The sequence below is a fragment of the Planococcus citri genome, chromosome 5 (genome assembly GCF_950023065.1).
Source record: "Planococcus citri chromosome 5, ihPlaCitr1.1, whole genome shotgun sequence".
NCBI lineage: Eukaryota > Metazoa > Arthropoda > Insecta > Hemiptera > Pseudococcidae > Planococcus > Planococcus citri.
Window position 1 is genome coordinate 71,306,018 of NC_088681.1, and position 18,632 is coordinate 71,324,649.

The 18,632-nt window shown below is 39.2% G+C and overlaps 1 protein-coding gene across 12 annotated transcripts in view; it reads right to left on the bottom strand.

Annotated features, from left to right (window-relative positions):
• LOC135849400 (monocarboxylate transporter 10) overlaps nucleotides 1-18,632 on the bottom strand; it is a 229,820-nt gene that overhangs the window by 66,060 nt on the left and 145,128 nt on the right. The window contains exon 1 of one of the 12 annotated variants that reach the window (XM_065369828.1): nucleotides 5,382-5,403. The exons of the other annotated variants lie outside the window; for them this stretch is intronic. The gene's annotated coding sequence lies outside the window, so the exon portion shown is untranslated. Of the gene's footprint in view, nucleotides 1-5,381; nucleotides 5,404-18,632 lie in introns of those variants that run through there. 12 annotated transcript variants of the gene reach the window in all.

The window sequence follows — 18,632 nt, forward strand, 5'->3', positions numbered from 1 at the left end:
ATTTTTGACCTAAATACAAATAGGATTTTCAAAAATTCACCAAAAATCAAAAAACGCACTTTAACGCTTGAAATTTTGACTGGTGATGAATTTTTGCATGATCTTTCGATCTATCTTTGTAAAGTTTGAAAAATTTCGTGCAAGTCCTATGTTGAGACGCAAAATCTGCGACTTCGGCTGACCTGTCAATCAAAATGGCCGTCATTTTGTAAGTAACTTAAGGTCAACTTTTTTTGGCAAGTTTGCTTTTGCCGGACTAACAATAGCGGTAGAAATCACTTTAAACAGATTCACAAATCTCTTATTTGAACCGCCGTGTATACGTGTATACAAATTCGAGTTTCAAACATCAAAAATTTGCCACCCTGTATAATTTATCACAGAACCAGTCCGCCGGAACTGCATTTTATTTCCTATTTAAAACTCTTTACACGCCGCTATGGTGATAAACCCTTATCGATGTGTTTCAAAAAAAAAAAAAAAAAAAAAAGATAAATCCGGAAATACCAGACAGGTGTGCAATGAACACGTCATCGCGTCATCGCTCTTATCTGATTTACATTTGGCAATGTGTTTTCAATATAAAAGAAACCCTTTATCATGATTCTTGCACATCTGTCATCGAAGCGACAACCCAGACAAAAAACCGCCTGATTCACAGCGGTTTAACTGCGCGCATCACCAGTGATACAAAATTTGAAAATTCCAAATTTACAAAAATACATACTAGACAGGTGAACAATGAACACGTCGTCGTCGCCCTTCTCTGATTTATATTTAGCAATGTGTTTTCAATACAAAAGAAACCCTTCACCATTCACACCTGTCATCGAAACGATAATCCAGCCAGACCAGAGACCACCTGTTCCTTATCGTTTTAGTATACATACCGGGTGTTCAAGAATAACGAATTTTCATGTTATCAAAAAGTAGAGAGAAAATTCCCTGCTTGAAAATTAAAAATTGAATAATCATTCAAAAATTGACGTTTGAGTGATTGTTTCAATGACATTTTGCATCGAAACAGTAGGTATAGGTACTTAATTCAAAAGCACATTTTTTCGATTGTTATTCAATTTTTCAATTTTTACTTGGGGAAATTTTTTCCAAGTTTGGCCTATAGGGAGTGAGTCGAAGTCGAGCCAATTTAGCGTTAGCTAACATTTTGATTTTTTCACTTTTTTTTTTTTTACCATCGCGAATTTCTCAATAAATTTTACTCGCTTTATTTCTCGCTTACTTTCCTTAATGACTGATAACTACATATATTCGCCTTAAATTGGCCGCGACCACCCGACTAATAAAACCTCGCGCGTAACTTGTAATGCCTCGTACCGTACGTCATGTATATGATGTAGGTAATAGGTATGTACATGTACCATATTTCGCTATTTTCGCATCGCGTCTATGGGTAATAAATTTATCCTCGTTTAATTTTCACATAAGTATGCAGTTATTTGCTCGCACTCGTAGCTTAGAACGCCGAACGCGGAGCAGGCTAGCCGCAGGCTACGTCTACATGGGTGATGGGCGATGATAATTTGTTTCATAATAACGTAGTAGGTATAGGTACAGTTCGCGTACGGCAGATCTCATCGAAATTTATCACTAAATCACCACTCGGCACTCACCAACTTACTCTTAGATTATACTCTTACTCGTAGCTACGAATCTCTATATACGAGTAAATCCACGTCCGCGATTAGTTCAGGTGTAGGCAATAGCCACCTCACATATCCACTACACCGAGGTAGTAAGTACATAGTACCTAGCTACGTAGCTACCTACCTACCTACCTACCTACATACCTGCACCGTAATTACCACATTGCTAATTTAATTTCCGAAAGCGAGCAATTCATTCGTACAATTTTACCATTTTACTATGTATCACTAGCAATACATATAGGAGTAGATACGTAAACGTATATTTTGTATAACGTGCGGCACGCATCCTGATTCTAGATTCTCGAAACACGAGCCGCGCGAGTCTGCAATAAAGAAAAAGAAATACAAGACGCGTATCGACGACGGCGATAATTCGCCAGTTTTCCGATGAAAAAGCTCTTCCATAGGCGCCCGACTAGAAATACACGCTCGTTTTAATCGAGATTTTACGAGCGTTATGAGTTTTTTATTCGACGACGACGACGATTGCTTTACTACTCGTATCTCTACGTATACCATCTCCTCTCTCGTAAACATAGTTAGCCCAATATACCTAGACCTACTACATATTATACTCGTAGTATCATGGCACAGTAGGCTTAGGGTGTACCCTTTTTATGTACGATGGAAAACTTTTTTTCTTTTCTATCGTTCTCACCCCCTAAAAGTTGTCAGTTGTAACATCGGGTAAGAAAATCACGCCAAAATCTTCAGCCCCCTAGGTAAAAAGTAAGTGGTGCCGTGCCGGTGAGCCCCCTCTCCGATCTTACAAAATATCAAAAAATCCAACTATCAGATAAAATTTTTAAAATTGTCAAATTTCTAGTTCCAACACCTCGGTCAAGTCCCTATCTAGGTGAAATCAACTTGTATATACAAATTCTAGCCTCCTTCCCCACCCAGGCCATGGCTAACGTGTGGCTCAGAGGGTCCTACTGGTAAAAAAAATAATTGTTAATGCCCTAAAGTTGTAGAGTTTCATGAGAAAAATGTCCCCAACCAAATGTTAGTAAAAATACGTCGTACCAGGAAGTTTCCCCCCTTCACAATTAAGTTGCAATCCTTGGATTTGGTTCACCTTCATCGGAAAAGCGCTATTAATTAATGTTTTCGATTTGCTCTCCCCTCCCTCCACTTCCAAAAATAATGAAAAACTGAAACTCGGTCCCTCCCTCAGTTTGTGGAAATAATTCCATTCGTTGAAAGATTAATCTCGTAGTTAGGTAATTGCTCGTAGAATAGTTACGCTTATTCTAACTGGATGAGTTGAATTAGCTAAGATTATTGCTTGAGGGACCAAAGGTATCGATTTCAGTAATTGATCACCTTTCGACGTAAATTGCCAATTACCAGAGTGAAAATGAAACTTCCTACAACAAGTAAGGAGATTTTTTTCTCGAAGAGAACTCATTTAAAAGACCTCTGAAAAGAGATTGTATTTTTTTTTAATATTAATTTGTTCAATTTTTAAATTTTTTTCAACTCTGGAGGTCCTAATGTAGATTACCAACATTGTTGAAGGGGACTGAAAGAAGAGTTCTCTTGAAAAAAAAAATAGAAAGTACTCCGCTTAAAAATTAAAAATTTTCAAATAATTTGTACAGGCAGACATCAATTTTATACATTTTTAGATATTTTTCGACTTTGAGGGCTTTATAGGTACTACAAGGGGACCAACATTATTTGGAGGATTAAGCGAGGGTTTGTCTTGAAAATGTGCTCATTTAGGAAGACTCTGCCCGTTGAAAAATGTTCAAAAAATTTTCAGAGACATCGATTTTTCATTTTTTTTTTTTTTCATTTTTCCCAAATTTGGGGGGCTCCATACAAAAAGTCCAACATCATTGGAAGGGGTCCAACGAAGGTTTTTTCTTGAAAAGGGGTTATGTATGTAGAACAATTCTAACGTGAAAATGAAAAAAATTTCTCATTTTAATTTTATTCTTATTTTTTTTTGACTTTTTCAACTTTGGGGGGGGGGGCTTTTTTCTAGGGGGTCACATGGTTTGAAAGGCCGAGGAAAGTTTTTTCTTGAAAAGGGGATTGTTAAGAAAAATTCTGACGCAAAAACAAAGAATTTTGATAAATTGGATAATTTTTTTTATCTTGAGAGGGGGGGGGGGTTATCAGCGCCACTTTTAATTTTTTGCAAACAGACGAAAAATAAGAAATTTTTGGGTGCCATTTATCGGCACGACAGATTAAATCATTCGAACGACAGAAAAAAAGTGTTTTGCACGACAGATGCTAACGTCCCAAAACCACTTTTTTAACGACGGAAACAGTTTTCAACAATCACACGACAACAAAAATTGAAGTGCACGCCAAGAAAATCAAATGAACGCCAGTGTATGCCCGACAAATAGAATGAAATGCATCGACGACTTTAGGAAATGAACGACGACATAATGATAATAGCGACGAATTTATTCACAAAATCACAAGCTATAGGTGGATAAGTATGGTGAATTTGCCCTCGAGAGCTTCAGGGTTGATATTTGCATGGAAGGTGGGTACTCTTGAGCATCTTCCGTCAGGTAAGTTTCAGACCCCCAGACCCCTCCCCCGTTTTTGAGAAACCCCCCCTTTCTGAAATTACAATAAAAAAAATTTCTCAGCCCCATGTGAACCGATTTTTTCAATTTTTTGGCATGTTGTAAACATCCATAAAAGGTATCCCCACAAAAAATTTCAATTCCCTCCCCCCATATTTTCCCCTCAAAATGGCGTTTTTTAGTTTTGTTTGCCTGTTTTAGCAATGATCATGATTCAGCACAAAAATGCGAATAGCATTTTTAAGTGTGTTTTTAACCCCTAAAAAACATATATTTTTTTCAAAAAAAAATTTTTGGTGGGCCGTGGTCAAAAATTGAAAAAACCAACAGAGGGGGGTTAAAAATGGATTCTGGTGTAAATTATTGTTTTTGGTAAACGAGGTATCGTTTCCATATGAATCGAACCCCCCAAACACGAATATAACGTCCAATTTCATGTTACCCTCATCCACACCCCTCCAGTGCCCCTGCCCCCACCTCAATTTTTACTATATTAAGAATTGAGCTATTTTCATAATGTTGGTGTCGTTTGCATATGAAACGAACACCCCGAAAACGAATATAAAGTGCAATTTTATGCTACCCGCATCCACACCCTTCCAGTGCCTCTGCCCCCAACTCAATTTTCACTATATTGAAAGTTCAGATATTTTCATAATGTTGGTGTCGTTTCCATATGACTCGAACACCCCGAACACGAATATGAAGTCCAATTTAGGTAATGTTATACGTAGTTCAATGTATGTATGTGTACTGAGCAGGTACCTACATTCGCCAAAACTTCGGATATAACTATTCAACAAAGACATGAATGAAACGAAAATGATAAGATATCACTTATTGAAACAAGCGTACCATTCATTATTCACAAATACTGCTCCATTCATGTTCACTAATTCAAACAAGAGGACAAAAATTTGGGGTATCGGGCAATTGAAATAATTTCGTCGGGCTTTCCCATGTTCGTCGTGCATTCCCTTTTTCATGGCGTGAATTTTCTATGCTAGTCGTTCAAGGTCTGTCGTTCAATGCTGTCGTTTTAATGACCAAAACTGTCGTTAAATCCTTGTCGTTCAAAAACACGATTTCGTCGTGGGATTTTTCTGTCGTGCAATTCACTTTTTCTGTCGTTCAATTAAAGTTTTCCCGAAATTTTTACCTCCGGTTTTTCAGTTTCCTTCGATTTCCCAAAGGACCATACAATGTTTCGTTGCATGTACATTGTGCATACTCTAGTACTCAAATTGGGTAGCTTACTCGTATAAGTAGCTGTGACCTGTGACGAAAATGTGTATGTTATGTACTCACCTGAAACAAACAACAAAATAAAAATGATCAATTAGTTATCGCTAATAATGTCATAAAATAGAACAAATATCGAATAGGATCAAAATGTGATTAGTGGGTATCGATTTCTAACTGCATAAGTACATACATTGATGAATCTCTCTAGGCGTACGTGTACTTCTACTTACTACGTAGGTACTGTCGTATTTACTAGCCTACAGCTCATGAGCCTACTAGTACACACTACACACTACACAGTACCCTAACGAGTGTGCTACTCGTAATGAATGGGTATAGTACATAGACATACATTATTTACCTACATGTACAATACACCGTACCTAGACCTACACTGGAATATACGAGTACATATCGAGCACATAATAAATGATCGCTAGAGAGCTACTTATAACGAGTAGGTAGGTAGGTATTTGTTTTTGGCGGCAACTACGCTACGTCGTCCTGCGTCATTTAGCCGCAATCGCTAATTAAAAGCTACACGAGACGTACATACAAGTACAAGAGAAGTTTGCACGTGAATGTACGAGTATAGCTAGAAATACGTCGCATTGTGTGCGTGTACACTTTACATTTATTGGTCAGTTATTTGATGTTGGCTGAGCGTCGTTCGCGCCTCACGGCTGCTCGGCGCAGCATGCAGTATCAGCCGATAAATCTTTCCAATTAGCCTCTCCGCTCTCGCTCTGTATTAACGAGTCAATTTTTCTGTAGGTAAAGTACATACACGCTGCACTGCCTTGTTTTTCCAACAGGCCGGAAATCTCTAGACGACTACGAGTAGACCTACCTACCTGACTGCCTGCTCGTACCTCGTAGTCGTAGTCGTAGAAAAGGAGTCAATATCGACGCCTACGGGCTGATTCGCGCGATTGTTGAGTGGCTAGCGGCCTAAGGCCCTATGTTAACGACACAATATGAATAATCACCGAATCGCCGCCTTATACGAGTACGAGTACTCGCAATAGCAGGCAGCTACGAGTGTACGATTCTCCATCTCTACACTACACTACACTACACGTATTACGTACATCTACAACAGAGGTAATACGTAAACGTATGTTCGTCCGTCAATTAATTCGTTTCATTTGGTTCTACATATGTACAATAGGCGAATGAAGCCTACCCAGGTACGTACATGATTTATGTGCCATTTTTCATGCATAGATAGTAGATACGTAATATTTTGGGCGGACTACAGACAAGCATAGAGGAAAGGTGCTCGACTGATTTTTTTGTCAGACGTGTATTATTAATTGACCTACCGCACAAACTGAAAAACTGCAAAGAATCCTTCCTTTTTTTACTCATTCAACGGGCATCTCAAACATAAAGGGTGGCTCTATACTTACGAATAATTTTTTTGGCATTTTTTTCAACTTTCACCTCTTCAACTTGTTGGGTTTTTACGAAAACAAATCCCTGAAATTTTCACCCCTCAACTTGAAATTAAGTCGTGCCGAGAAGCTCCTCGCAAGTTCACATACATTCTAACTCTTGAATTGAATCAAATCCATCTTCATCAGACAAGTTTGAAGCTTCCCCCCCCCAAGTGATAAAATATGCACTAAAACTTGAACTACCGCCTTCCCCTCCACAAAAAAAATCAAATTTCAATCAGGCGAGTTTTGCGAAATTTTACAGAAATTTCATCAATTTTTCGGTGATTTACAGTATTTAATAACTCGTATTTTTTAATGCTTTATTCGAGTGTAGAAAATTCTGATCGACTCCCCCCCCCCCATTTGATTCATTGAATTTGAAATTCTATATCATTTTTAGCCCTGTACATATGAACAACTTGAAAATTGGTGGATCGCAAAAATTTCGATATCTCATCATTTCTACGAAACTGATCCATCATATTATTTTTGTGACCGTTTCCGTTTCATTTCCGCAGCACACTGCACTTCATCATGTTTTTTAGAACTTTTTTCAAGTTCTTTCCGTGTGGAGGGGGCGGGGGGGGAGTTCCTGGTACAACTACTTTTTGGACAAGGGAGAAATTCATAAAAATGCAGAAATAGACAAGGGAGAAATTCATAAAAATGCAGAAATAATTAGTTCGTGAAATGAAGCAAAACTTGTCAAAATGAGCCAGAGCCACCCAACTTTGAATACAACAGTGTCTAATGTTAGTGCGAATAACTCGAACATGGTTGGTAAATTTGCATTTGGCACTATTAGGAATTCGTTATACGAACTGACTGTTTAGCATATACATAGTTACGAGTACATACTACCTAAAACTACCTACAGTCCTACCCTACACATATAAGTAGGTTTACGAAGAGAACATCACGTCGTGTCGAATTTCATCGTCGTTTAACGAGTGAAATAAAAAATCCTTTCAAAAGCCCTATACCGAACAAGGATAAACGTGTAGCGAGTTACTTAGTTGCCGTCGTGTAATGTAAATTGAATTTTTTTTCTTCACGCGCGAGACTTATCGAAAATTCACCCTGTAGCTGTAGGCTGTAGGCTGTACCGTTTACCTACTTACGCGTATGTTAGATTTTTTTCTCGCTGCTGCGAGCTTACGACGACGGCATACATAGTCGCAGTCGGTAGTCGGGCGAAAAGGAAAGAAAATTGAGTGAAAAAAGACCGAGGCGTGAGGCGGCGAACCGAGGGTGGCTGAATGGATGATGATGGTGGTGGTGGCATCGTCCAAAAACGTCAGAAAAATAACTGCGATTTTCTCAAACCGAGCGCGTACGATTCGCAATAAAACAGCCGAAACGAATTTGTATTTTTGAATTTATACGTCGAGGGTATACGTATACGTAAACGTATAATGTACGCGTGTACGTCTCTCTATGTGTGTACTGTGTATTGCGTAGAGAAGGGACGTATACGGTGCTCGTAGTACGCTCTACGTAGACATAGACGTAGACGTAGACGTAGACGCGATACGCGTATAATATACGAGTCGAGAAATGACGTTGTAGCGTTTAAAATGCCATTTGTCGAAAATTTTTTTCCATCTATCGCGACATAAACACGATCGAGTACGACGTTTTCCACACAGTTACGATTACGATAATGTTATGTAGTTCTCACTCGTATTGGTCGCCTCTTCGTAGCGCGTAGCTCGTAGCTCCTCTCTTTCGCCCACTGTTTTCGCTTATTTTTAGCCGAATTTTAGTTGGAGAAAAATTCCACCGACTATTGAGATACGGTGAAATGCGTTAATTATATCAGCCCAATCGGGAACAAACCCGCTTTACTCGTTTGTTTTTCAAACTCTCAAAATCTTATCGATACATTCTGTTAGATTGTTAGTTTACTGCTGTTTCTTCCAAGCGGCCATGGGCAATTGGGCATATGGCGAATGAGTATACTCGTTGGAAAAATCCGGCTTTTGCGAGGCGACGCGACCGGCGCTTGCGATGATTTTTTCTCTCTTCTTTTTCGACAAAAATAATGCCGTTCGAGATAAGGAAACGTATACTCGTATTATACTACACATACGAAACGAATATTATAAGAATAGATGGCCTACCCGTGACTCGAGAGTATATTGATACAATAAGTAGTCGCGTAACTGCATTTTTCAGCTTATACGAGTACGTATACTACAGTCGAAAAATTTACATATTCACGCTCGTATTCTACGTATAGATGTAACTACCGTAATTCGTAATTTGTGCAGACGATATCGACGATGCGATCTGTGTAATAGTCGATGAGCAAGGTTGATGGGGGGGGAGGGCCGGGGTGTCGAAATAGCCAATGCCGAATATCTAATCGAGATTTAGCGTTATTGTTATTACGTCGCGTCGCGTCGTATTCCGAATTCGGATATTTATCGCACCTAATTCGAGCGTTAGCGTTGTAATAACGAGCCATCATGATCGTTTGCGGCGATTTCGTTTTTAAAAAATAATGGCTTTCACAGGTCACGATGATGGGACGTGATCGCGAGTTGACGAATTAACACCATCATTTCATCCTGTACAGGTACAGAATAAGTTATAGGTACCTATACGATATTTTCGACAGGCAAGACAAAAATAAGTGCTTTTTGGAAGTTTTGCGGCAAAAAAAAAACAATTTTATCAAAAAACTGCCCCCTGAGAATTTTGACGTAGGTAAAACATTACGATTTTTCGTAAATTCGCCAAAAATTGACACTCCCGATAATTTTGATATTGATAAAAAACGAGACTGTTTGACAATTTTTGCAAAAACATGATTTTTTGAGTAATCTTGGCAAGAACAGGACTGTGTTTGACAATTTTGGCAAAAATTGGCTCTTTTTGACAATGTTACTAGAAATGGACACTTTTTGACAAATATGCCAAAAATTTACGCTTTTTGACTTGGGCAAATTTAGTAGAAATTTAAAGAAAAAACCAGAACCTTATAAGCAAATTTGGCAAAAAAACAATATTAGACTCACCATCTGAAGATGCAGTCGGGGTATAAAGTAAACTCTAGTTTTTCAACTTGATTCGGTGAAATTTTGTGTGAATTTTGACTTTCAAAAATCTGTTGGAGACTCTAGAATACCTCAAAACGGTTCGAAACCGTTTCCAATCGATTATGCGATCAAAAATGAAATATATAACCTACCAAATTTCAGCATTCTAGATTGATTTTCTTCCTACATTTCTGACCGAGATCTGTTTTTTTTTTTAAATTCACCAATAATCGAAAAAGGCACTTTAGCAGCAAAATTTTTAGCCGGTGGTGTACTTTTACACGCTATTTTGAATAGGTTCTGCTTGGTTCAACTTGCGCTTGTCAGTAAAAAAAATTACTAAAGTAAGTTTCAAAAAATTAATAATCATCACCCCCGAATCGCACATACATATATCGCAATTTCCTTCCTTTCTGAGGCTCCTCTGATATTTTCAATTTCTCTGGAAAGCTCTAAAATTAATTTGGGAAGCTGAAAATCGGGTTCGGCAATTTCCAAAATTATGCCGAAGGTTCCAGAACTACTCGCAACAATTGGAAATCACTTATAATCAGGGTTTTTTGTGGGGGGACGCAGGGGGACGCAGGGGGACGCCGGAGGACGCCGCCCCCCCAAAGAAAAGTTCGAAATTATCGAAAAATTTCCATAAAAACTAAAAACATGAAAGAATTGGAAAAAAAATGAAAAAATTAATAAATTTTGGTAACTTTTTTAAAAAAATGTTGAATTATCAGAATAGTAAAGTGCGAAAACGAGATCAGAATTACGATGAAAATTCGTAAATCTAAAATTTAGCATTGAAGTTTGTACCTCAGTACCTACTTATCTTGCACGTCGGGGGCCCGCTCAAGAATTATTGCACCCCCCCTCCGTCGATCCTCTGGGACAACTTTTTTCTTAAAGGGAGAGTCCTGAGGAACATTTCTAGCCCTGGCAAAAATTTTTCACCTGTCAAAATTTTAAGTTCTAAAGTGCATTTTTCGATTTTTGGTGAATTTTTGAAAATCAAATTCAGGCCAAACATGAGCGGAAAAATCAAAATTTTACCAAATTGACCAAGAAAGCTGAAATTTGGGATATATCCTATTTTTGACATGCCAAATCGATTGGAAACTATTTCAAACCGTCTCGAGCAGTTTTGGAGCCTCCAGAAAATTTTTGAATCAAACTAAGATGGAGAGTCGAAATTTATTCTGCAAACTAATTTTAATGTGCTACAAAGTATTGCAGGTAAATTTCAAGTCATTGTGGAGCCTTCAGCTACTTTTTGAAAATTACTGGAGACTCCAGCAGATTTTTCAAACTTTAAATTTTTACAAAATTTCATCAATGGAGATGGAAAGCTGAAATTTATTTCGCAGACTAATTTCAATGCGATATGAAGTCGACCACATGGTGGTTTCAAATGGTTTTGAAGCTTCCAGCTACTTTTTGGAAATTTCGATTTTCCAAAAAAACGCCATACGACCTTTCAAAAAGTCGCTGGAGGCTCCAAAACGACTTGAAATCTACCAGTAGTCGACTTCGTAGCGTATTGAAATTAGTTTGCAGAATGAATTTCGACTTTCCATCTCCGTTTGATGAAATTTTGGGGAAATTTCAATTTTCAAAAATTTGCTGGTGGCTCCAGTAAGTTCCAAAAAATCGCCGGAGGCTCCAAAATGACTTGAAAACCCCGCTGCAGTTGACTTCGTAGCGTATTGAAATTAGTTTGCAGAATAATTTTCAGCTTTCCAACTCCATTTTGATGAAATTTTGTGGAAATTTTCGAGTTTCAAAAAAATCTACCAGAGACTCCAGTAATTTTCAAAAAGTCGCTGGAGGCTCCAAAATCACTTGAACCTACCTGCAGTCGTCTTCAGAAGGTGTTAATCAGCTTTCCATCTCCATTTGATGAAATTTTGTAAAAATTCAAAGTTTGAATCTTCGACTTTTTTCTCTCAAAAATTCAAATTATGTACAGGGTATGAAAATTAGGGGCTTGTAACTTCAATTTAGCGTCCCTCTCAGAAAAGAAATACAAAAAAAGGCCTGCTTATAGTAAACATCGGAGGAGTGGAGAAGGGGCTCCAAAAAAAAAAAGGGCAAATGCCACGTCCCAACTTCCAGCTCAATAACGTAAAATTTCGAATTTTTGACACCTTTGAACAGAACTCGATTGAAAAAATTCTGCGAACCTCGTAAATTGAACCTTTTATTTAGCACCTGAAAAATTTGGTTGGAGTGTTTCTTGCGATATCTGTAATTATTTTTTTTTTTTGCAGGTTTTTACCTCCTTTCTTGGCATTTCTTTCAGGTTTACCCAAACATACAGGATGTATGCGCAGTGAATTAGGTATTTCTGGGCACCCTGTAATGGCGTTAAAAAGATATAGGTAGACTAGAGATACCTTTACCTACGTACTACGTACTCGTAGATATAGGTGAATTACGAAGAACCATACACCGAACACACGTACACGTACGTAGTACGTTTATAATTTCAGCTTCTATCTACCCCCTGCACCGCGTCTTCTGATCCTCATCATAAGGATAACGACGGCAACTGACGATGACGCGATCATTTTTCATCATCGAAATTGAAATTAATACCTTCCGCTTTTTCGCGAATAAGCTACGAGTAGCTGTAACTCTTAACTACGTTTACGGACGATGATTCCACTTGTTTTTTTTTTCAACCCTATTTCGCAGCATCTCACCGTGCACACACATGGTATTTATCCATACCGCCCCCGCATCGCCGCGCCGCACCGTGCCATATACATCAGTTTAGGGTGAACTTTCGGTCTAGGTATTTCGCTTTCGCGTCGTGCTAAGCGGTTTTTGCAACCATTCGTAATTCGCATTCGTTACATGTTACTCGTACGACGACGACGACGTACCTCTACCACCTACTACGTGTACATACGTATTATCAATCGAGATGTGAAAAAAAATCATTTTTTCAGCTCTTTGCCTGCTACTGACAATACGCATTAAAAAGTACTCCACTGACTGCTACGTACTATACGGCGTAGCGTAGGATGTAAAAAAAAAAAAAAAAAAAAATAGCCGTGCACCGAAATCACTGAAAGCGGGTTTTTCATTTTCGGCGACGCGACGGACGTGGCTAGTTTACTCCGAGTTTTTTTCTCTTTTTTCTGTTGTTTTGTTTTACCACACCGAAGGCAACGGCAACGGCAACGGCAACGGCAACGAGATGAAAAGGTGGATCGGAGAGAGCGTACTTTTGCCACCATTTTTATAATGCATTTTTACTGTTCTTTCCTGTCTCACTCTCTCCCCTCTTTCTCGTTCTCTTCTTATTTATTTTATTTTTCATTTTTTCATCCGTTTCGTTTTATTTTCTATTTTTAATCCACCTTTTCGCCCCCGCTTCAAATGCCATCTTTCTACCAACATCCGCCCCCGGTTCGTATACAGAATATACACTGTACACAGTACACACACTTCATACTTTTTAGTTTTCCAAGTTTTTATTTTTCGCATTAGCCAACGACGACGACGTCGTGACTTTTGGCAAGAAGTGCCAGGCGCGCGCACATACTCTCGTACCGATACTTCTACCTTCGATACACTAGGTAAGTAGGTATTATTCGTACATTTGGGTTACATTATCTGGACTATCTTCGGGAGGCGAACGACAACTACGACAAGACAAACGCCACCACCCCCTTTTCTTCGCGAAGAATGAAAAAAAAAAATGTTCAGAATTGGAGAAGAAACTTTACAGCATTTCACACACTATCGAGCAGCATACAAATTATGACCTCGCACTGGTAGGACAACCTATTTCTGGGTCTAAAAAAATGTAAAATGTTGGAAAAATGTACACATTCGTGCCGAAGAGTCTCCTTTTTTTTAAACGCACTTTGCTCGGATAATTTGGTAATTTGGCAGCTCTCGGTAAGTTTAACAGATTTACAAAACAGTCGAATTTTCCTGCTGAATCTGCTGTTTGGCCTGCCTGTGCCCAATTGCCCATAGTACGTGTACTCGTATGTAATGGTGTTCTCTATCATACTATCAATTATATTATTACGACGAGTAGGCAAAGGGCGGTGTATAGGTAATAGGTATAAATATATCGGTGTTGTGTTCGCAATTTCCTTAATTACGAAGAAGCAATTTTTAAAAATTCGACATTTTCCAGCTCAACGGTCCGCGTAATTACAAATTTCAACGACTAGGGATACCGATGGGTTTCATTTTCATTAATTACTTTTCTTTCGCGATGCTGAGGCGACCCGACAGTTAGCAGATCTCACTGAAAGGTGCACCTTTGCTCTGCCAACTTTACCCTCGAGTCGAGTCAAGCGTACAATACATACGAGTATATCTAGTATCATTTTGATTGAAAAATACTTAGGGTTGCTAATTTTTTTCTCAATAGATGTAATAGGATGGGGGTGAGAGGGGTTTTCGAGGCAAAAGAAAACAATACAAAAAAAACGTTTTCTCCCATCCGAATTCCTTTAGGAGCTTGATTATACGTAGGATATCCACTCGAAGTAAATTTTCGTCACTAATTTCCTCCGGAATACCAGGTGTATTCTTTTTTGCTCCTCTCTTCGATCTACCGGATCTAGGTACGAGTAGCTTCGCTTAAACCTGAAATTTTCCCGCGCTATTTCGCGCACTTCCTCAGCAAAATGGCCGTTGATTGACCACTAGGTAGAAAATTCAGGCGCCAATTTCGACTACGATTTGGAGCATCTAGATTTTCGACACCATGACACCCCACCGCACGCCGCGCAGTCCCCATGCGCTACATTATCAAAAGTGGTTGCGAATGGTGACCTACGATGAGGGTGAGTTCATTTCCTCATTTTCGAACGTATCTAATATCTATATTCTATATCATAAATACGCACATAAGTCTTTCGTCCTGCCCACTCTCTCTCTCTCATTCCATATACGACGTATACGTAACTTACTCATCGAAATGTATACGCAAACAAAAATATAACAACAACAACAACAACAGCAACAACAAAAACAGTCAAAATAGTTGAATGATTTATGGCGAAAAATTGTTGGAAATATTTCCTCGAGCGAGATAAAGATTTTTATGTTTAATGGCTTGAAACCGAGTTTAGTCGTACTTTTTCGTACAGCAAAAAGCAACCGAGAAGAAGAAATATGAAAGCAGGTGGGCGGGGGCGGTGCCGGTGCCGGTGCGATACACGCGTTACGCCGTTCAAAATTATGTTTTACCGATAACCGATGAGATGCGATATACCTACTCGTACTCGTACCGTTGATTTTTGCCTCGCCATTCCGCATTCCGCCTCCGCCTTCGCCGACTGCTCTCTGCTCGCTGCTCGTGCTCGCCTTCTGTGTACCTCTTCACTTCTAGTCTAAATTACCTTTAGTACGTTTTGTTACGATTACGATGCGTTACGGGCGTTGCGTACTCGGCTTTGAATGTGTACGTCTGTCGCGTCTACCACCCTACATAGTACATACTCGTACTCGTAACAGAAAAGTGCTACGTATACGTAATATGTACGTCTACGACTACACGTATACCATAGAGAGAGATACGTACGAGTACGTGCAACTTTTTACCAACTTTTGAACATCTCTCTCGATAAACAATTAAATGGCGCTTTAAGCGCGACGATTATTTATGTATCTGCTCTGCACTGCTCTGGTACGAATATGTGCATCGTGTACTATGCACATTGCACATTTAATGCTATCTACCGCCCGCGCCCCGCACCACCTGCCTCGTCATAATTACAGCGCCATCGTCATCGCCATCGTCATCGTGGCCAGAACTAGGTTAAACATCATATATACAAATATAATAGCGCAAACACAGCCACCGATACGCGTATACATTGTTGAGGCGAAGGGAGAGGAGAGGGGGAGTATTTCACGTAATATACTACAGAGGTTGAATGGATTTTTTCAAATGCAAGTCGCCACATAGATTCCAAACTCAGTTCTGCTACAAATGTGATCAATGAATCCAAACTGAACGTGCAAGTACATAAGTATTCCCATTATTCCATTCTTGAGCCGTTGAGGGAGATGCGAGGAGCCCAGGCCCCAGGGATTGCTGTAAATGCATCACGCGCACCCTGGTCCCAAACAAGGGGGTTCAGGCACCTACATATGTATTTCTCCCTGACAGTTAAAAGCAACCACTTTCAAGTGGGCTTCAGCAGATGGGATTTGGGAACCCCCTACCCCCCACCAACTAGATTTCCACAAAAAATGAGGTATTCGGACGACGACGATGTTGATGATGGCCAGGGCCAGGGATTGAGATCGCAGATGAAGAGTATAGGGTGTTGCTGCTGCTGCTGCTGTTTGTAGCATTTTTTTACAGTTACTGCACCGCGTACGTTCGTATTTACGTAGTACCTCGTAGTACCCAATTACCCATTATAATGTAGGTATCATGTTTTGCAAACTGCGACGCGTTGCAGAGGCAGGGGCAGGGGCAGGGGCAGAGACAGGGACAGAAAATAAATCGCGATAACGATGCGTTTATGTTATGTGAATTAAGAGTACATAAAATATCGAGTTGCGGTATGTGAGCTGGGAGCTGGGAGATGCATGTGCGAGTCCGCGAGTATTTTGTACACTACAGTGTTGTAAGCTAAGCTAAAGCGTATATAAACGATCTGTGTTCACCGTTCAACGTTGATGGGTTTCTCTCGAATTAGTAATTACACAAAGCGTGTAATTCAAACGAGAAATACGTTTATGTTTACGTTTACGATAATTAAGCGAGTAATTACCGTAATTATAAGTTAATGTACCAACACGAGATGAAGCGATTCGTTATCAAATGTGTGCGCGCGTGTGAGTGATTCTGCGGTATGTTTACACTCGACTCGATATACATATTTGTAGTTGTACCCACTTAAACGTATCGAGTATATTAAATACTCCTCTATAAACCGTGTATGGTGGTCATTAATTATCAACTAGGTACTTAACGATATCGCGACCCACGGCCAGTTCAAGACATATAAGTACGAGTGCGTGTACTTGACCGTCTTGACGCGACGTTTAGGCAACTTCCATTGCTGAAAATTCGCCGAAAATCGGTGCAAATGAAATTGAAATAAGACAGAATATGATTCGCAAATCGGTAGAGGAAAATTCAGATGGAATAAGAAATTGATTAGAAAAAACTAAATTGAATCGAAGGCTCAAAAGTAGCGAGTTACGTTTTCAAGGCGAACAAAAAAATCGCCAAAATTCCTCATTTAAAAAAGTAAGCAATGAGAACGTTGCACTGATTGAAAAATGGATCACATTAATTAACGACGCTACAGTACACACTTACAATAATTATCGAATAATTACTCGCTTACCATATAATATACGTAGACGTACGACGAAAGGTTGAATAATCGTGAAATTGAAAGAGTACTGTAAGTACTTTGATTCGATTGGAGAAATGAATTCGCCAAAACACGCACGTTGAAAAAATAACCTACAGATAAGGAAGGCCCACTGGCCCAAACGCCGAAAGCCAGAATAACGCGCATTTGAAAAAAATTACATCGACCACGCAAATTCGCAAATTATTGCACCGTATCATTTCTATCATATTAATAACAGCTCCCAAATGCAAATGCAATGTGGCAACAACGCGTCAACAAAACTAAAAGAAACATCACGTTCGTCTGATCTGATAGAATTGGAATAAACATTCGTCTAATCCTTTCACAGCGGGGAGCAGGTGTTCGCATTTCATGCCGACACTTCCCAAAATCGAACAAAGAAAAGAAGTAACACCTGCCTGATCGGACAGCAGCAATTAACATGTAGTATAAATGCTTTTAACCCTTGCGCAGCAGGTCTTCATGCTCCACGCCAACACAGTCCAAAATTCAACAAAGAAATAAAAATAACCATGACTCATTGACTCGGCAATTCAACAATGGACGGTCCCACCTGCTCTGAAAATTCTTCCACTTGCATTTCAATGTATAAAAAGATAACGGCCAGACGCGATAACAACACGGCCGCAGCCTTATCTATCTTATCTACATATTACATCGCATTTTTGGCTGAAAGCAGAGTTATACTGCGCGCACCACTGACAATGATGGGTGGTGCTAGAAGGGGGTAGATCGAAAATTTATTTACAAGTACATACGGAAAAGGCTAATTCGTGGCAGCGCCTTGGTCTCGCAAAGTACGTCGCAGCGAGGAAGATTGTCCGGCCCACTGGATGCTCCGAAAAGGTTCTCAAAAATAAAAATCTAAAAATCTGACTACCGTGCCCATGATTAAAATCACCAATACATACTTTGAAATTTCAATTGATTGATTGAAAAAACGGTGGATTATTTGTACTTAGATTACAAAATGATTGTGTTTAAAACTGAAACGTTCGAAAAATTGAATTAACGGCCACGAAAATTGTCCATTAATAAAAACTGAAACAAAACCACCACATGTTTCAGAATCAAACCTCGAACTAAAACTGAAACCAACACTAAACACTTTGAAAACCCAAAACCAGAACGGTAACCAAGTAACTTGAGAATGATCAAGAAGCTGAAACCGAAACCAAAACATCATCGAGTAACTACAAAACCAAAACCAGAAAATTATAAAGTAACTGAAACCAAAACATAAAATTGTCAATAAGTAGGTAACTGAAACCGAATCCGAAAAATTTTCCAGTACCTGAAATCAAAACCA